The sequence below is a fragment of the Bacillus rossius genome, chromosome 1 (genome assembly GCF_032445375.1).
Source record: "Bacillus rossius redtenbacheri isolate Brsri chromosome 1, Brsri_v3, whole genome shotgun sequence".
NCBI classification, from domain to species: Eukaryota; Metazoa; Arthropoda; class Insecta; order Phasmatodea; family Bacillidae; genus Bacillus; species Bacillus rossius.
This window is the reverse complement of record NC_086330.1, coordinates 344,717,735-344,736,411: the sequence shown is the minus strand read 5'-3', so window position 1 is coordinate 344,736,411 and position 18,677 is coordinate 344,717,735. Positions and strand designations below refer to the sequence as shown.

Below are 18,677 nucleotides of genomic sequence, written 5' to 3'. Positions count from 1 at the left end.
CCACCTGCTCATTGGCTACTGAATCGTGATACCTGTCAACAGGGACGCTTGCGATTCGATGCTTTTTTGGTTGACGGTTTTTCATTGTCTCAAAGTCCTTCAGATAAACTGTGAACCAATCAGAGAAGCAATATAAGGGTACAGTTGTTTGGATTTTATCATATCGTGAAATGAATCCGCGAATTTTTCCTGTCCCTACAAATGTATTGACATGCCCTTGACGGCCTTGAGCCAGTTGTAAACAAGACGAGTATGTGGTTACCCAATCACGTGTAACCCGCTGAACGTTTTACTTCGGTATCGACCGATGAATAGAGACCGAAACAATATGCGGATTCATTCCGCGACAGGCTAGAAGCCTTTTTCCTGCTTCTGTTATTGGATCACAGTTGGCTAGAAGGATTCTGAGCCAAAGAAAAACCCTCGACGTGAGATGTATCGAATCACAAGCAACCCAGACACCAGGTCTTACAAGTCTGTGGCCAATGAGTTGGTGGCATTTTTCCCGAGTACGTAGTCCATCCTAAAGTTCAATGAAACCGCGAATTTTTCTAGTCCCTACAGATTAAACACTAAAAAGGCTTACAGTCTATACAGCAAAGTAGAGTATAGCCTGGGGGAAAGATCGAAAGAAACGTGGCTCTACTTATTGGTAGAGACAGGAAAAATTTGCGGATTCTTTTCGTGATATGTTCAAATTCAAATAATTATAGATACATTTGTGATGCTTCTGCCATTGGTTCACTGTTCATCTGGAGGACTGAGGGCCAATTAGAGACCCTCAACCATAGAAGCATCGAATAACAGGCAACCCATTCAAGACAACTTACAAGTCAGCAGCCAATGAACTTGCGTTATTTGCCCGAGCGTACAGGGGGATGTGCAGTCTATCCCAAAGGCCATTGAAACCGCGAATTTTTCCTGTCCCTAATAAGTAGGTAACACGCAATTTGAATTTTAACCTGCCGCAAAATAGGTCCGCAAATTTTCCGCAGTCCTCGTGAGGCCGACAGAACAACCGAGCTTAGCCTTAACGATAAACGTCACACCCGCCGCACTGCCTTCGCCTCCGAGAGTTTATTTATCCCCGTGTGTAGGTGCCGGGGGAGTGTTGTCCGTGTCAATGCCGCCCATGCCGCTAAACGACTTAGCAAACAAAGTGGAAGGGGGAAAAAAGTTATAAACATGTTTTTTTTTCTTCTCCCCCTCGAGTAACATTTCTCGGCAAGAGAGTGTTAACAAGTCTAACGTTCCCTCCGTGGTGCGCCGTTACTCCAGCTCGGGCGACCGTCCACCGGCTCCTGGAGAAACTCTTCACACAAGCGGCGCAGCCTTGCACGGAAACACAACTGTTTCACGGATAACAGGATGGACTCAACTTTACTGTAGAGCAGCGGTTACCAAACGGTGGGTCGCGACCCACTAGTGGGGTCGCGGAAGGGTTTAAGGTGGGTCGCGACTTGATCCTAAAACTATCAGAAACCATCGAATAAACCAGCATAAAAGATGAAAATCGAAAAAAAAATTGAATTGTGGGCAAACACATTATCTATTGTTAAATAAATAACTGTTTTTCTACAAAGTGCTTATATTTTGTCAACCATTTTCAAATCAGAACACAAATTGTTTATCAATAATCAATCGGTATCTTTAAAAAAAAGCATTTATATTTATATGCATATGTATTTGCAATATTTGATGGTAAATTATATATACATAAGGAAGGGATACGATACTAATAAAGTTTTTTCCTCCACCATGGACCGATAGACTGTGGAGGCATTCCTATATAAGGAAAGGTGGGTCGCCAGCTGAAAAAGTTTGGGAACCACTGCTATAGGATGTCACATCACGTGGTGGGTTACCATGTGATTGGATAACCTCTTCGTCAAGAGAACTGTGGTCCAATCATCAACACGAATCAGATGAATACGTAGGGACTGGAAATATGCGCGTTTTCGATGACCTTCAGGATAGACTACGCAATCCTCTGTCTACTCGGACCAATAACGCCAGTCCATTGGCCGTTGAATTGTGAGTAAACTCAAATGGTTTTCCTGTGGTTCGATTCTTCTTTGGTTCAAGGTTTAACATTTGCCCCAGAGTCGTCCTGGTGAACAGTGAGCCAATAGCAAAAAAAAAAAAACTTAATGGTAACTAAGTAAATTTAATTTTAGCCGCTCGCGAAACGAATCCGCTAATTTTTCAGGTCTCTATAGTATGTGTGCTTCATCTCGACATAGCTATCATACAAATATAAGAGAGCCTCGTGCAGTCTTCACAGTAATTATATTTTGTTAATTTTGCAAAGAAATTTTTTGAAAACTATTTGGAAAAATACTTTCTTGTAAACTATAAATATTAACAGAATAAGTTGCATGATACATATCTCAGAAATAGTTAAAACTAATGGTGTATCTAAAAGAAACATACATTTTGTCTCCCAAACTGTCATTACCATTTAGTTACAGCAGAATTTTTTTTAAGTCCCCCAGACATATGTTAGAAAATTTACAAAGTTTTCCTTGTAGTACTACTAAATACTTTGTAAGGTAAGCTTTAAAATGTCATTCATATGGTAGGTGGTTTGATGTGGGGCATTAAGCAATCACTCCACGAGAAATATTTCCTATACTTTTATAAAGGATTCCTTTGGAAACCTGTTGCCAAGAAATAGTTTTTAATACTGCAAGAAAGATATTGTTACTTTATACAACACATGGCTATGGTTATATTTGCATATATTTTTCGAGATAATACTGTGTATTTTTTATTAATTTTGTCGTATAATTTTAATTTATGTTTCATTCAAGCATAATAAAAAATGGAAATATTAATTGAATATTTAACAATTTTTCTTTATTTTGCGCACAGTTAATACTAGAAAGCTATTCATGAAACGGTTCAACTATTGGAGGTACTGGGACAACACAAAGCATAAATTCCTGGGTAAGAATCTGAACCCAGTATTTCTGCGAACACTATTTTGTAGTGATACCGTTGTTTAAATGTAATGTATAAATTTACAAATATCTGTAATTTTACATGAATATTTCAGTTCCATTTACAAAAAAAAATTATTACAGGGCACACAATAATTACATGATAAAAAATTATATACATACAGATGGTTTAAAAAAACAAGCTAGTGAAGAGTATGTCAGTATTTTTATTAGAAATTACAGGAAATTATTTAGCCTCAAACAAAAATGTCTGATAAAGTTACCTGTCAGAAAAATTCCCATTGTTCCTTTAATGTTCAAGAATGCTGTGTCATACTTCCTGTAGTCATTTTTCTCAGTAAAGATGACTTCAGGGCTATTACCTAAATCCTTCCAATCAATTATATAGGGCGACAAAAAAATTTACATTAAAAATTTCGTCTCAATATTAAAAAAAAAATATATGTGCGTGACCGCCACGGGAGTTAAAAATGAAACTTCCAAGATCTATTTAATAAAACTCTAACACTGGCTGAGGGACAGACAAAGCACCGCTTAAATCTGTGGGTCAAGAGGCATGAAATTTGCATAGCAGTTCCTTATATAACGTAGGTGAGCACTAAAAAAAAAACGTATCCAAGTGCGCAGACATGCAAGCATGCTATAATACTAACATGTCATCTGATCGTTGCACTTTTCGTTGCCTTCTGAGGGTTTCACTTTCGTTAAGGCTCTGACGACGTCATAGCCTCAACTTAACCGTACCAACTGGAAGCAGGTTTCACTAAAAAAAATAAATGAGAGTGTCTTTCAGTACTCGCCAGAGACGTGTAACATCTAACCCTGGTAACGAGAAAATACTCATGTGTTATCATGTTGCAAATACACTTATAATACGAAACTCGCACACGAATTTTTAACGGAGAATTATTTTTAAAAAAATGCCGATGATGATAAACATACGTAAATGATGTTATAAACTACATTTCTTGACGCATATCAGACGTAGTTTCCGCACCCGCCGTAAGAATTCGTTGCCGGAGAAGCTACGCAGAATATCGAATCATTTCGATGTGCAGACCGAAATTTTGAACTACACATATAATGAAACGGCTACAATGAAAACGTAAAAGACTAAAAAAATAAATATAAATAAAAATACTAAACGCCGGCCATGGACTTGATTTTCAACTAGAATTTTATTAAAATACTAGCCATCTTAAGTAGCTTGGCTTCTGGGTTGTAGCCGCGTCCTTGGCAAATATTTCACCAACGTTTCGGTTGACATTGCAGTCGCCATCATCAGGGAGCAGTTACCTACTACTACCGTTTCAGTAGGTAACTGCTCCCTGATGATGGCGACTGCAATGTCGACCGAAACGTCGGTGAAATATTAGCCAAGGACGCGGCTACAACCCAGAAGCCAAGCTACTTCAGACAATGGCCGTGGAAGCCTGCGAACATTATTAATGTACATCTTGTTAAAAAAAAATTCATTAAACTGTCAATACCATGAAGTTTCCCCTTTGGCTTTGTTAATTTTGGTTAATGCTATCCTTCAAGATGGCAGCACCGTTCGCGAAATCACTCCCAGCCAGATGGCTTTGTACCGAGGAGCTGAGATGCTTGTACGTAACACGGAGATACGGAGATTCGCCACGAGGGAAGGGATCTATCCGGCGCTGGAGGGACGTGTCGCGAAGCAAATTGCAGCGATGCGAGATTGCGGAAGAACGCTGATGCTACTGCTGATGCGTGCTGCGACCGTTCCGACACGTAGCGCCTCAGCGCTGGCATCTCCCCCCCCCCCCCCCTCCTTTCCCACACCCCCACCACTCCCCAGAGTGGTCGCGGGACGAATCATAATCTCTCTGTCCCGAGTTTCACACTTCCGAAAAAGCGGCGTCACAGACTGGCTGGAAAACCTGCGCCGAGAGAACCAACAAGGGTCTTACGTACATGCATGTGCTACTGCGTTCAAAATATACTCATGGTATCGGAGCGGTGTCTGTTGTTGACGAGAAAGCATTTAAGAATACACTGAAGACGGAAGAGTAGTTATGTTTGCGAACTTTTATAAACTTTCTTTTTTTAGAAGAGTGAAAATGGCTAAAACACGTGTTTTCAAAACAACTTTTAAGCATGAAACACTAGGTACAAATTCTATTCAACAAAATTAAAAAAAATACATATATCGCATACTTTTTGCATAAATAGCTAGCAAAGTAGAGTTTTAACATTTTTGTGCAGTATATATAATGAGAGTCAAATGGAATAAATAAATGAAAAATTTTGCGATAAAATGCAATGCTGGTCGCTAATATGCGGTGATTAAATTTATTTCAGAAATATGTATTTAATTTTCTTTAGCTTTTTAAAATCATAACAATTCAGAAGATTTAAAAAAAGGTAAGGTAAAATTAAATTTCTTTTCTTGACAGCAATTAAACCATATTACATAGTAACAAATAAAATTGACTTTAAACGTAAAATGTTTCAGTTTTATATTAATTAAAATTTTTCTTATCCGCACTGCACAACAACGTTAAAAATGCAACTTTGCCTGCTAATTATGCAAAAAGTATGCGATATAGGTTTTTTTTTTTTATTTCGTGAAAGTTCAGCCACTCAAAAAAGTCGGCAAGTTTAACCGTGTGGAACGTAAATATAAAATAATGACCTGGAATTGTACATACACCTTTAAAGGACTCTTCAGTTTAAAAAATCCTTGAAAAGTGCATATTAACGCATGTCAGTAATTTTTGTTGACCTCCCGAATAGTTTTTGCAAGGATCTTTACAGGATCACCGATGTAGCCGTTAGTGAAAGGAAGAGACACTCGAGTCCTTTCATGCATTATTGTGGCCTTTTTTGGAGCGTTGTGGTGCTGTCTTGTGATGAAATGAAACGATAGACTGTCGCTAAAGTCAGCCAACTGCTATCTACGCCCTTTAATGTTTATCTATTTCTGTCAAATGTTAAAATTGAACGTGTAAATATTAAAAATTGCCTGAAAAAAACTGAATGTGAATAATTTTGTAAACGCAACGCACCGCGAATGTTTGGAGGTATTTTTATTTACGTTCCAGGTGTATGAGCTGTGCTGAATTTCGAGTTAAATATGAATTAGTTTTCTGTCTAGCTTTTATCTTTCAACATTTAGTTAGCGTTCACGTTTTTTTTTAACATACATATACCTTATATGCAAGGCTATTTTCGTTATGCTTTAATGTTTTCTTTTTTAATGAGTAAGGTTGATGTAGATGAAGACTATAAACAAATAAAATAAAGGTAGAGATGGGTGAAGGGTGAAGCGATGTGAATGGATAATAAAGGAGAGGGTCGGTAGACGTCCATTAGGCAGGAGAGAATCTCGCTTATGGCGAGGAATGAAGCCGAAATTAAACAGAGAATTGATCTTTTTTTTTTTTTCCTTTGAACAGGTCGGTCACGAAAGCTTTTGCGTTGGCGCGATAGGGACTATAGCTGTGTGTGTGTGTGTGTGTACAGGAGGAGCAGTTGCCCATCCTCGCTCCTCTGGTTGCAGAAGACCCTTACCTCTTCTCGGTCTACTCCCTCCTCTACAGCATCCCACCTTCCTCCCCTCTATCCACCATCAGTCACTCCCCGTCTTCCCCGCCGGTAACGGGACCGCGCGGGAATAATAATAATAATAAAAACAGGGAACAGAATGAAATGGAAGGCCGCCGCGGGGTAGGCAGGCTTTCGGCCCGTTATGCTGGCGGGGCTGACCTGGGAACTTCTTACAAGACTACCGGCGGATGGTGTCTCGGCGGACACACTGCATTCCCAACTATCTGAACGCTTCTTAATCATTGTTAAGGCGCGGTCGCACACGCAATGTTGATTTTTTCCCAATCATTACTTTTGTATTAGGGCTTTTTTTTTTTTTTTTACTTTAACACGATACATATATGGAATTTGCGCAATTTTTACACCCATGATATTGTACTAAAAATTAATACCTGTTGAAAATATTTGTAGCAGAACAGCAAATGCAGAGTTAAAATAGTATAAATAGCTCTTGCATAAAATTCATGACGAAAAAAAAAAAAAACAATTGAAAAATGAACATGGCATGCAGTCGCACACGGGAATTTAATTTTCTTGACATTTTTACTATCCGAGGGATAAAAGTGATACGTAAATTAAATTTTTGTATTTATCATTAAAAGTTAAACTCTTGTTTTTTTTTTTACATTTAGCAATCTCCATGTTGCATATTTCATTTTCTTCCCATTATTGATATTTTATGGCTTTTAGAGAAAATTTATTGTTATGCCTCTCTTGCATTTTATTTCTCATCTCAATTTATCTCAAAAGATGTTTACTTAATATTATCTGATAGCGGTAAAACGTCACGTTGGTATTATATTTATGAATACTTGCGTGAACATTTGCAGCTTGAAAATAACGTTGAGTAAATATCTGGTGAGAAAATTTTTGACCCAGGAACAATTGTAAGGGAGGTAAAGGGATAAACGTACATGAAAAGCCGTCAAATAATAGCAATGAGAATTGCGAATAAAATAAAATAATCAACTGGACGTGTGGTATACAGGAAAAAAATTGTCTGTAATTGAACAAAAGATTCATTTTGAAACCAGTTGACCAGAAATATTTTGTAATACTACAAGAAAGATAATGTAAATATGTTCAATGCATGGCTAAGGTTATTTTTGCACATATGAAATACGTTTTTCGAAATAATTCTGAATATTTCTTGAGAATATCGGCGCATAATTTTATATTTTAACCGATGTTTCATTCATGCATAATTTATTCAAACCATGGAAAATTAATCACCAACCAAAATTAATCACCACCAAAATTAATGATATTTTAAATTTAATCACCAACAAAATTAATCACCGACCAAGCAAACCTCTCCCCCTTATTCTTAGTTTTGATATTTTGGCAGTTTCCTTTGACAGTTTCACTGACTTCGACGAATTAGCGACAAATTTAGACAGTTACAAATTTACAAGCATGCGTTACCCGCGACTCAAACCCAGAACCCTTCGCTCCGTAAGCCGGTGTGCGTCAAACTGCGTTTACGGAGGTCGGTACTCCTACGGTAATAAATAAGCATTATTACCGAGATAATACCCACACGGTGCCTGGAACATTGCCAAACTCAACAAAACAATATATGCTTGAAGATTAATAACAGCTGCGATGAAAGGTTTCAGGGCCTATGACCTGCGAAGAGTTCGAGACCCAAGATAATTGTTCATGACTGAAAATAAAGTTGCAATTGTTGTTTAAAATAAAATATGAATAATTTGTGTGTTTATTCTCTTGCACACGACTTGTGTTATTTGCTTATGTCGCTCATAAGGCGAGGTGGCATAGCAGTAAGGCATTTGACTCGCATTTTAGAATATCTGGGTTCGAATTCTGTCCCGGCCATCACGATTTACGTTTCCCGAGGTTTTCCGGAATTAAAAAAAAAAGTGAGTGAGACTTAAGTACTAGCCAGTGATGTGTAAACATCGAACAACGGTAACGTCAAATTCATGTGTTCTCATGTTGTAAATACACTTATAATACGAAACTCGTACACGAATTTTAATGTATAATTCTTGAAAATAATACCGATCGTGGAACATTTACACAAGTTGTGTTTTCAACTACATTTCTGGACGCATATCAGACGTAGTTTCCGCACCCGCCGCTAGATTTCGCTGCCGGGGCAGCTACGTCGACTATCGAATCATTCGAATCACAGAGTGAAATTTTAAACTAATATAATGAAACGTCTCAGATTAAAGCGACAGATACTTGAGAAAATACTGAACGTCATCTCTGGACCTGATTTTCGACAAGGAATTTTATTAAAATAATGCTCATCGTGTCTCTATGAACTTTGTTCACGCCATCCACCACATAGATAAAAGCTAGGTGGTGTCCTCATTTCCGTTCATACGACTTCCCTTCCATTCACGAAATTACTCTCTACCAAACGCTGTATAATGAGAGCTAAGATGCTACCCATCGAAAATGCTGCAATGGCTTTTTACCACATGGGCATAGCTGCTGCCTTTCCCAGATTCCCTTGAGCTGTGATGCTGAATGATGCTCGAGTCCCAATAGCGTGAAGGGCGCGATGCGATGTACGCGCATATTCTTTTCAAACCAATCACGTTTGAAATAATCGTGACGTCAGCGCGACAAATATGGCGGACGCGACAGACTTCCCAATCAGAAAGATTTTATGTTTCCATCGTGTCGCGGAGGCGACGTTGCTGAAATAAACGTCAGAATTTTTTATTCAAAAAAGGTCAACCTGGTATAATTGTCACGTGTATTTAAGTTTTTATTTACTAAATTAGTTTGTTAAATCTTTGAAACGTGTTCACTTAAGGTGCTTTTTTTTATAAATTTAAATTTTAATTAAATAAGTTTGTTGCTTATGTACGGCCAAGAAACGTTTTACACCTAATAGACTATTTTTGTTTGTCGCGTGGGTGTGAACCGCATGTTCACGATAACTTGATATCGCGTCGTACTCGTCCCGTCGCTGCAGCATGAATCTGTCGCTTTCAATGAATTTTTGGTTCATAATTCGGTCTTTATTTTTCTCATATTGATCAATATTTAATTTGGACCTATTTTTAAACGCCAGACTGCTAATTATACGTCAGCTTACTTATTCGACTAACCTATTAACTTCCTTCTGGAAATGGCAAGCACATTAGCTTATCGCTGATTCTAACTCGAACATCGGTGTAAAGATATCGCTTTAAAATAAAAGCAGTCGTTGACCTTTTCATACGTAATGAGTACAAAAGTAAAATATGCCATTTTTTTAAAGACCAATTTTAGTTTTTGCTACCTCGTGCATTTTTGTCATTTGTTATACGTAATACCAAGGTTTAACGGTCGTATATGGATAGGAAATAAAAGTGAGTGTTTTGAGTAAAGGGAAATCTGCTTTTTTTATGCATTTTTATAAGTTTATTTGGTATTAATTGCTAATATTAAATAGGTGTTTAAAGTGCTAGGCTCCATCTACGACAGTTTCTGGCCCTGCCATAAATCAAATACATACATTACCTTAAACGTTTGATTAAAATTAAATTTGCATTAACTTTATTCATTAATTATAAATGAAGAATAACACAAAAATTTCCCACTCATAAAAAAACCAATGAACCCTGGACTCCTACATACGGGATGCAAAAGATCATGCATTAAAAACAAGCAGGTTGTTTACGGGAACAGTGGGATGGTTCAGGAAGAAGAGTTGAACAGAGTATAAAGAAACCTACTAAGCAAGGATGCGCGGGAACTTGGACATTGGTGTCCGCGTTAGTTCGGGCGGTGCTGGTTCGTTCGGGGGCGACTTAAGCCGTTTCACCACCGGGCTGCCAGCCAGCCCACCTAAACTACGAAGAGGAAAAGACGAATTCTAACTTAACCAACACTACTGTGACGTCCAGCACAAAGCACTGCCAGCCCGAACATGCCACTCGTTGACTAGGTCAGATTCGACGATTCGCTCAGCGCGAATATATTTTTCCTAACCTAACTAAAAACTAAGTGTGTTTGGGATGGGTTTAGGTTAAGGAGAGACTCTAAGTGCGTCTCAGGCTGAAGTCTATACGCTCTACACATGCAGGTGTTAAGCCATGCAGGAGAGGTAGCATGCATCATGTGCTAGGAGGGGGATTGGCCAGCCATGGCAGCGATTTGCGCCATGACGAACTCCCCTCACTGACTATTCTAGACTAAAAACTAGATAGGTTGGGCCCAGGTAAAACCTGCATAGACACAGGGTGCGTGGCAAAGGCGATGACGAAGTTTCGCGGACCGCCGTTCGCTGAACGGTCCGGGCGAAATGCGAAGCAGGAAGTGGAAAAGAGAAAGGGGGAGAAACAGAAAGTCGGCTGGAAAGCTAAATGAATAATTTCTCCGTCGTGTTTCAAGGTGTTCAAAACGTCAGAGGGGAAACGTCGGCTACCCGCAGTGCAGTTTATTTGTAGTGTTGGTACACCATTAAATGTACACGGGGATTTACAAAACTCGCGGTATCTTCGTAAATTCATGCCTGCTGAACTTTCTTTATTCGAACGTTAACATCTTGGCGCATTAAAATTCCATCAAAAATAAAAATTAGACTTCGAAAAACACTATTTTTCTCTTACACGTTCAAGTCGGCCATGTTTAAAATGGGACTCAGATATCGGAAGACGAAACACTGTGTAGTTTTTACAGATATCCAGGAGCACACACATTCATTGTAAGCCCATTATTATTTTCGAAATATGTACAGTTTGTTGTAATTTCCAACAGTGTTAACTGAATCTTAGTTATGTTAGAAAATAAATTTAATTTTTAACTAAATATACAAAGATAAAATGTAAACAGAAAGTTAATTTATATTCAACTCGAAATTGGCATATATCTGCTGGAATGTAATTAAAGCTTAAAACTCATTATTAGGCAATATAAAATGATATGAGATAGTGTTACGAGTGGGAAAACCAGTCAGGAAAGGAAAGCCAAATTAATAAAATATTAAATTTGATTTAATGCCTAATATTTACACTATTCGTTAAGTTTAGAAAGTTTAATTGTATGTTCACAAATTGTCACATTTTCATTAAGTCCACAGTTTACTCTTCCTACTGGAGCTCGGCTCGACAGTGGCTCTGTCTACTGCTCGTCTTTTACCGCGCACCTATGTCCCGACACACTGCCTCGCATCACTCACTCGTCCGCCGCACACACAACACTCAGATGCTTCTGTCCCCAATTCACCAGTCCTCGCACACGGAGTCCGCTATGGCCCACCAAGGGGTCACTCGCCCACTCAACTTCACTGTCCTCGCAGGTCAGTATGCTGCCAAGTTCTGCCCTGGAAAGGTCTCGCAGCCCGCCGAAGTGTCGCGTCATCAGAACCCTCAACTTAACAATCGAAGCTCCACAAGAACAACGGCGTACTAGTTATGCCGCTTCACGCAGTCGGGGCTCTGGGAACGTGCCGAACCTTCTAGAGCCGCAGAGAATTCTCCGGGTTCATTGGGAAAGCGCTGGGGGAAGGGGAAGTCGGGTAGCGAGACGCCGCCGCTAATCGGATTAGGCATGTAGCGGTAATGGAGGGATGGGTGCTACCTTCACCACGCCCCACCTACAGGGAAGCGCAAAGGGCTGGTCGACCAGCATTGCTGCTAGAGTTCTCTTAACAGTAGTATTACATTAATACCATTCACTCACATCTCATACACACATTCTTTCAGAAAGTACTTAAACTGTGGAGTGATCATGCCAAGTAGGTGTTTCAGAAATGCTTCTTAAGTCTGTGCTTAAAGATAGCTAGGTTATTATATTGCCTTGTCGTTTGGTGCAGTTAGTACGGGAGCATGCAACTCGTGGCTGCAAAATATCCTGATAAACGTTTGGATGAATGTACGGGGATCGCTAGCATAGAGTTTCTTGTGGATAGTTTTGTTTCGTGCCTGTGGTAGATGTGTAGGTAATTCAAATCGGCCGACAGATGGCGAGGAGATCTCAGCTGCAGTGCATTGTAGGTAAGGACCAGTGAGTGCATATTACATCTTTGTGTGAGTTTAAACCATTTCAGGTGCTGATAGTACTGAGTTAGATGGTCTCGTGATTTAACATTAATAATAAATTCTACCATGCCATTTTGGAGCTTCTAAAGCAGCTTTGCCAGTTTTGCCGTTATATCAGGAAACAGAACATCGCAGAAATCAATGTGAGGCATAATTAAGGCCTGAACAAGCATTGTTTTAATACTGGGAGAGACAAATTTTTAGCATCGTAAAAAAAGAATGTAGAACTGAACTTTCTTGCTAATTAGCTTTTCCTGCTCCTTCCAAGTTAACGAAAAGTTTATCAGAACTACCAGATTTCTCACAGCATCTGAGAACGGAGTATCAACTCCTATTAGGTTTTGTAAGAAATTGCTTTATATATCATAAGAACAGAACAAATTATTATAGCCAGCGTTTTATTTCTACTCAAACTGAGATTATTACCATTTGTCCAGTTTGTAAAGGTAGTGAGGTCTTCATTAACGTAACTAATTGAATTAATAATATTAGTTGCTTGGGTATGAAGATATGTCTGTTCATCGTCAGCATAAGTATGGTATTGGCAATTTTTGAGGCATTTTAGGTAATTATTTATTTAATATAGCAAATAAAAGTGGACGAAGATTCGAACCTTGAGGCACACCCGCTGTTATTGGAAGACACGTAGACACTTCGTTATCAAGGACGACATTGGTAACAACCGTTCAGATAGGACTCGAACCAATTACAACCGCTATGAGAGAAATTGTAGAGAATTTTATCTTTTCTTAGTATAAGGGCGTGGTTTATCTAACTGAAAGCTTTTCTTAGCTCAAGCAGAGTTAAAATCGTTAGTTCCCGCCTATCTATACGATGACGTACGATATTCAAAACATTAATTAGGGCAGTAGTAATACTGTGACCAGGGCTGAAGCATGACTGAAAACCATCTAAAAAAAAAAATTCCTTTACGACATGAATACATGTGTTTGCTGGTGCACCGGGTGTTCAGGAGTTTTGTAAACAGCAGACAGCATGGGCTCGCGGGATAAAAGATTATCATTTCCAGTTTTCTCAGTTACGATTTTGCAAACGCAATCGGGCCCCTTCAGAGAAGGGCTTTATGATTCCAGGGGGGTCGGCCCCCCCCCCCCCTGGCCACACACCCCTCCTTCCCAGATCTACGCCTGTGGTAGGATGCCTACAGGGCAAAAATCTTTGTCTGACTCTGGAGATTTAATTTTTGGAATTGGATTGATATAGGAGTAATTTCATGTTGTCGGTTATTGACCTGTAGTTTGTGATGCGTTAAAAATGTGCTCCAACATAGGGACTTCAAATGCTAAAATGTTTTCAAGCACTTTAGTGGATATTTTGTCATTACCAACTCCATTACTTTTTATGCGACGCAGGACCTTCGTAGTACCTAAGCATGACACTGGAGAAAAAAAACACTTGTCGACAGAAAGGTGCGAGTTGTTAAGTACGAATGTGGGAGCCGATTTGGACCCCACAGATGTTCGATGAATCTGAATGCCGGTTGACAAAAAAATAATAATTTAGTTGATTGGATGTGAGATTAGGACTTTTATGATCAGAACATTTTGGTGACGGGTAAATACCTGCAGTTATCAGATTAGCCAACATTTTCTTGGTGTCCGAACGTATCTCATTAATACCGTACATATGCATTCACTTTACATTTATAATAGCTTGAGTACATTGGTTCCTGAGTTTACTGTAATTTTCCAATGTATCCTTGATGCTACTGTGTTTTATCGACCTTAAACAGCCCGCCTGGTAAGTGGTGTGTTTGTGTTACTGAGACGGGATGATAAGTGCGACGCTCGCTGGTGCTTCTAGCGTGGTATCGCCTCTTTGGAAACCTGTTGCCAAGAAATAGTTTGTAATACTACATGAAAGATACTGTAACTTTGTGCAACACGTGGCTATGGTTATTTCTGAATATATGAAATTCTTAGTTGAGACAATACTGAGTATTTCTTAAGAAAATTGGCACATATTTCTTTTTTTAATTGATGTTTTATTCAAGCATAATTTTTCTTTAAACCATGGAAAAGATAATCAAATGTTCAAGGTTTTGAGTTAATTTTTGTTATATCATGCTTATTATGTGCGCAGTTAATACTGGAAAGCTATTCGAGGAACGGTTTATAAATAACTTTAACTGTTTGAGGTACTGGGACAACACTAAGCATTTATACCCGGGTAAGAATTTAAACCCAGTATTACTTCGAACACTATTTTGTAGTGACACAGATGTTTTCATGTTTTCGAGCAAATTTACAAATATCTGTAATTTTTCATAGATATTTCTGTTCCATTTACAAAAAAAATACAGTGTATGTCTTTATATTGAACATAGGACACAGAAATATCTTATATGGCCTCTACTAATCTCCTCAGTGTCAGCAACCAGTGAAAAATTATATACGTGTATTCCAATATACAGAGGACTGTGGAAGGTATCATTAAATGAAGAAAAATATTTAAGATAAATGGCACCATAACAGTTATGTAGTAAGTTTACAAGGTAGAAGATATCAGACTTAAGTACATGCTACATAATGAACCGTTTTCGGACCCTTCCAGAACAAAGTTTATGTCAAAACTGAAAAGGGGACATTTTTGGGAATTCGCGTGGAGGAGGTGTGGGGGAGGATGGGTTGTATTGTATTTTTTTTAATCCAACCTCTTTCATGGAGGAGAAAGGTTACTTTATGCCATATAATAATAAACTATAATAAAATAAAAATCAACTATTAAAAGTATTTTTTTTAATATGAGTTTGTCAGTATTAGTTACAATATTTTCTAACTACAGCTTCTTGTTCTTTGTTTTAGTTTTTTCTCTACTTCGGAAAGGAGGGTCAGTTGCCCACAAATTTATTTTTTGCCTCCCCCCCCCCCACCCACAGATACACCCTTGGTCCCGCATATTGCAATTGCAGGAACAGTTAAAATATGGCACCCGTCCAAACACGGAGATTTAGAAGTTAAGAGAGAGTGAGAAGGGGGGGGGGGGAATTTTTACTATGTTAATATATGAATTGTTCCATTTGGGAAATAACATATTTTTTTTTGGTTGTAATGAAGTTTAAAGATTATTCTTTACTGATGATTTATTTAGCAATATTCTTTTCATGATGTAATTTTTACTATTCCTAGCTAGTTGTTTTAGAAGCGTTAAATATACTTCTAGCATCGACATATAAAGAGCAACTGGCCGTGTGCCCGATGGTATTTCCCGAAATTTCATCCCATATTTAACCTCATTTAGGGATGAATTTTCAAAACTCCTTTCTTACTGCTCACCAACGTTATGTAAGTAACTTGTATGTAAGATTTCATGTTTCTAGACCTACTGTGCTACTGTGCTTTTTTCTGTCAGTCAGTCAGTGATCCCGATATTGTATCCCCTATTTAATGTCCTTAGGTTATGAATTTTCGAAAATCATTTTTTGGTGCCCACTACTTTTGCAAAAATTTCATGCGCTTAGGCCCATCGGTTTAAACTGTGCGCTGTCTGTTAGTCAGTGTTGAAATTTGTAGGCGATAATTATCGTGCGCAGGTACCGCGGAAACGGCACGTGCGACATCTACGGGACGAGGGACCCCCGGCAGAAGCCAGGTATAGCGGCGCGGCAAGGTTCTCGCTCTCCGGCTGACACAGTGAGGTTCCCCCCTACCCTGCCCCTTTCACCCCCTCCATCACGTCACTCGTACCCCCACCACCAGCCCACGGCGGGCTGGAGGTCGTCGAACTCTCCCGCCCGTTAGTTCGCCGGCGCCGCGCTGCAGTAGGTACCCGGCTATACCTGCCTCGCCAGGTGGCCTATAGTCCGTGCCACGTACACGGGAAACAATCTTCTGGCCTTTCGAAAATAACGAACGATTCCTTCGGGAACCACAAGCCAAATAAATAAATAAATAAATAAATAAATCTATTGAAACAACACATGACTATGGTGGTTTTTTGCAAACATGAAATACGTTTTACGAAAATTGGTGCATAATTTTGTATTGTCGATTTTTTAATCCATGGAACATATATTCGAATATTTAACCATTTGAATTAATTTTTTTTTTGGTATCATGCTTATTATGTGCTCGGTTAATACTGGAAAGCTATGTATTCAGGGAACGGTTCACAAGTAACTGTTAACTATTGGAGGTACTGGGACAACACAAAGGCATAAATGCCCCGGGCGAGAATCCGAATCCAGAATTACTGCGAAACACTACAGTTTGTTTTCATGTAAGAGTACAAAATTTACAAAACAAATATGATTTTACAAGACTATTTCTGTTCCATTTACAAAAAAAAAAAAAATTACAGTTTAGTAGAGACCGGAAAAATTCGCGAATTCATTCCGTGATACGCTAAAATACAAATAGTTATACCTCAGTGCTGCCTCTGCTATTGGCTCACAACTCACCTGGATGACTCTGGGCCAATGAGAAACACCTAACCAAAGCTTTATCGAATCACAGGCTGCTACGTTCGGACGTCTCACAAGACAGCAGCCAATGAGTGGGTGACATTTGACCGAGTGTACGTAGAACTATGGAGTTCATCCCACAGGTCATTGAACCCGCGAATTTTTCCGGTCCCTACAGTTTAGCTTGTCTCTGACTTGACACCTCTCGAAAGAAGCATCAGTGAACTCGAATCTCATTCATCTATTTTTCTCCCACTATGTTTTTTTTTTTTTGGTATTGACCCCAGCACAGCGACTTCAGCTCCGCCTGATTATTCAGTTCACACACACACACTTCAAAAACCTGAAAGCTATTTCCACAACTAGAGTCAGTGGCCGGCAGTCCGAGGCCTGGGACTCTCCGCGGGTCCGTGGTTCGATGCCCGGATCTGGCGGTCGGACCTCGAGGCCCGCGACTGCCGTGAAGACAGCACAGTTGCAGCTCAACCTGCGACGGCGTTGCTTCGTTTCATCTGTGGCGAAGCTAAGGCGACATGCCTTTTCCTTACACTGAACCACATCCAACCAACAACTTACATTCCTCCACATCAACACTGCATATCAAAAAATAAAATTAATAAAGCACAGCAAAATAATTATTTACATAAAACACAGATGTTCACCGAATACACAAAGATGAAAGATAGACGGAAAAAAAAAAAAACAATTCAAATCTAACTCTAAATTGGAACACACACACACACACACACACACATCTGCTGGAATGTTATACAAGAATTAAAATGTCACTGTTTGCCAATGTATGACTATATGAGATAGTTTTTCATTAATACAATTTCCTGGCACGTTCTTACAGTAGGGAGAGCCGGGAAGTGATAATGCTGAGTAGGTTTCCCAGAGATGCCGGCCTGTTTTTGAAGGTAGTTAGGCTATTTGATTGCCTTGTCGCCTGGTTCAGTTCGTTCCAGAGCCTGCTGCTCGCAGCTGCAGAAGCAAGTCTGAACCGGTACACGCATCCTTCTGCCGCTTTCGCTCTGTCAAACTGCTCAAGGCACGCTCTCAAACGACACATCGCTTATTTTATTCTCTTGTCGTTGCCGTTGCTTGATGACGCTTACTTTAAATTTATCACGTTAAATATCATGCATTTTGTGTTTCGTCTGAAATTTTCCCAATACACATTTACCAATTTTTTTTATATACCTACTAGCGGTAAAACATTATAATTACGATCACTTTTGTGACCATTTACAGCAAGAAAAAAAATTTAATAAGTATCTTGTGAGATAATTTTTGACCAAACCCCTAGCTATTTTCAAACACAGGCTGAAAAAAAGAAAAACATGTTTGGAACACCTACTTACCATTTTCACCACGCGGCTTACCTACTGCTTGGAACTCTGTGTGAATGTGTGAGTGACTGGTCTTAATGTAATACTACTTAGTATTATCTTGTTTCGGCAACGCCGGATTTTTTTAAAGCGTTAATTACTTTCCAGCACGCGTGTGCCTATGCTTATTTTTTAATTACCTTAAATTAGCTGTTTGGTGAAATTTTGCAATGGTTACCTCATATTTTCGAATATTTATTCAAAGTTTAAATTTTCTTTCCATTTATAACATATTTTATCATCTATTATGATTATTTTATGGTTATTTTTAAAAATTTTCAATCTATGAAGTAATAGTAGAAAATGCGGTTAAATGTAA

General features: G+C 38.9%; 1 protein-coding gene across 1 annotated transcript in view; it reads right to left on the bottom strand.

Annotated features, from left to right (window-relative positions):
* Window positions 1-18,677, bottom strand: part of LOC134528159 (probable nuclear hormone receptor HR3) — a 428,545-nt gene that overhangs the window by 398,051 nt on the left and 11,817 nt on the right. The window lies entirely within an intron of this gene.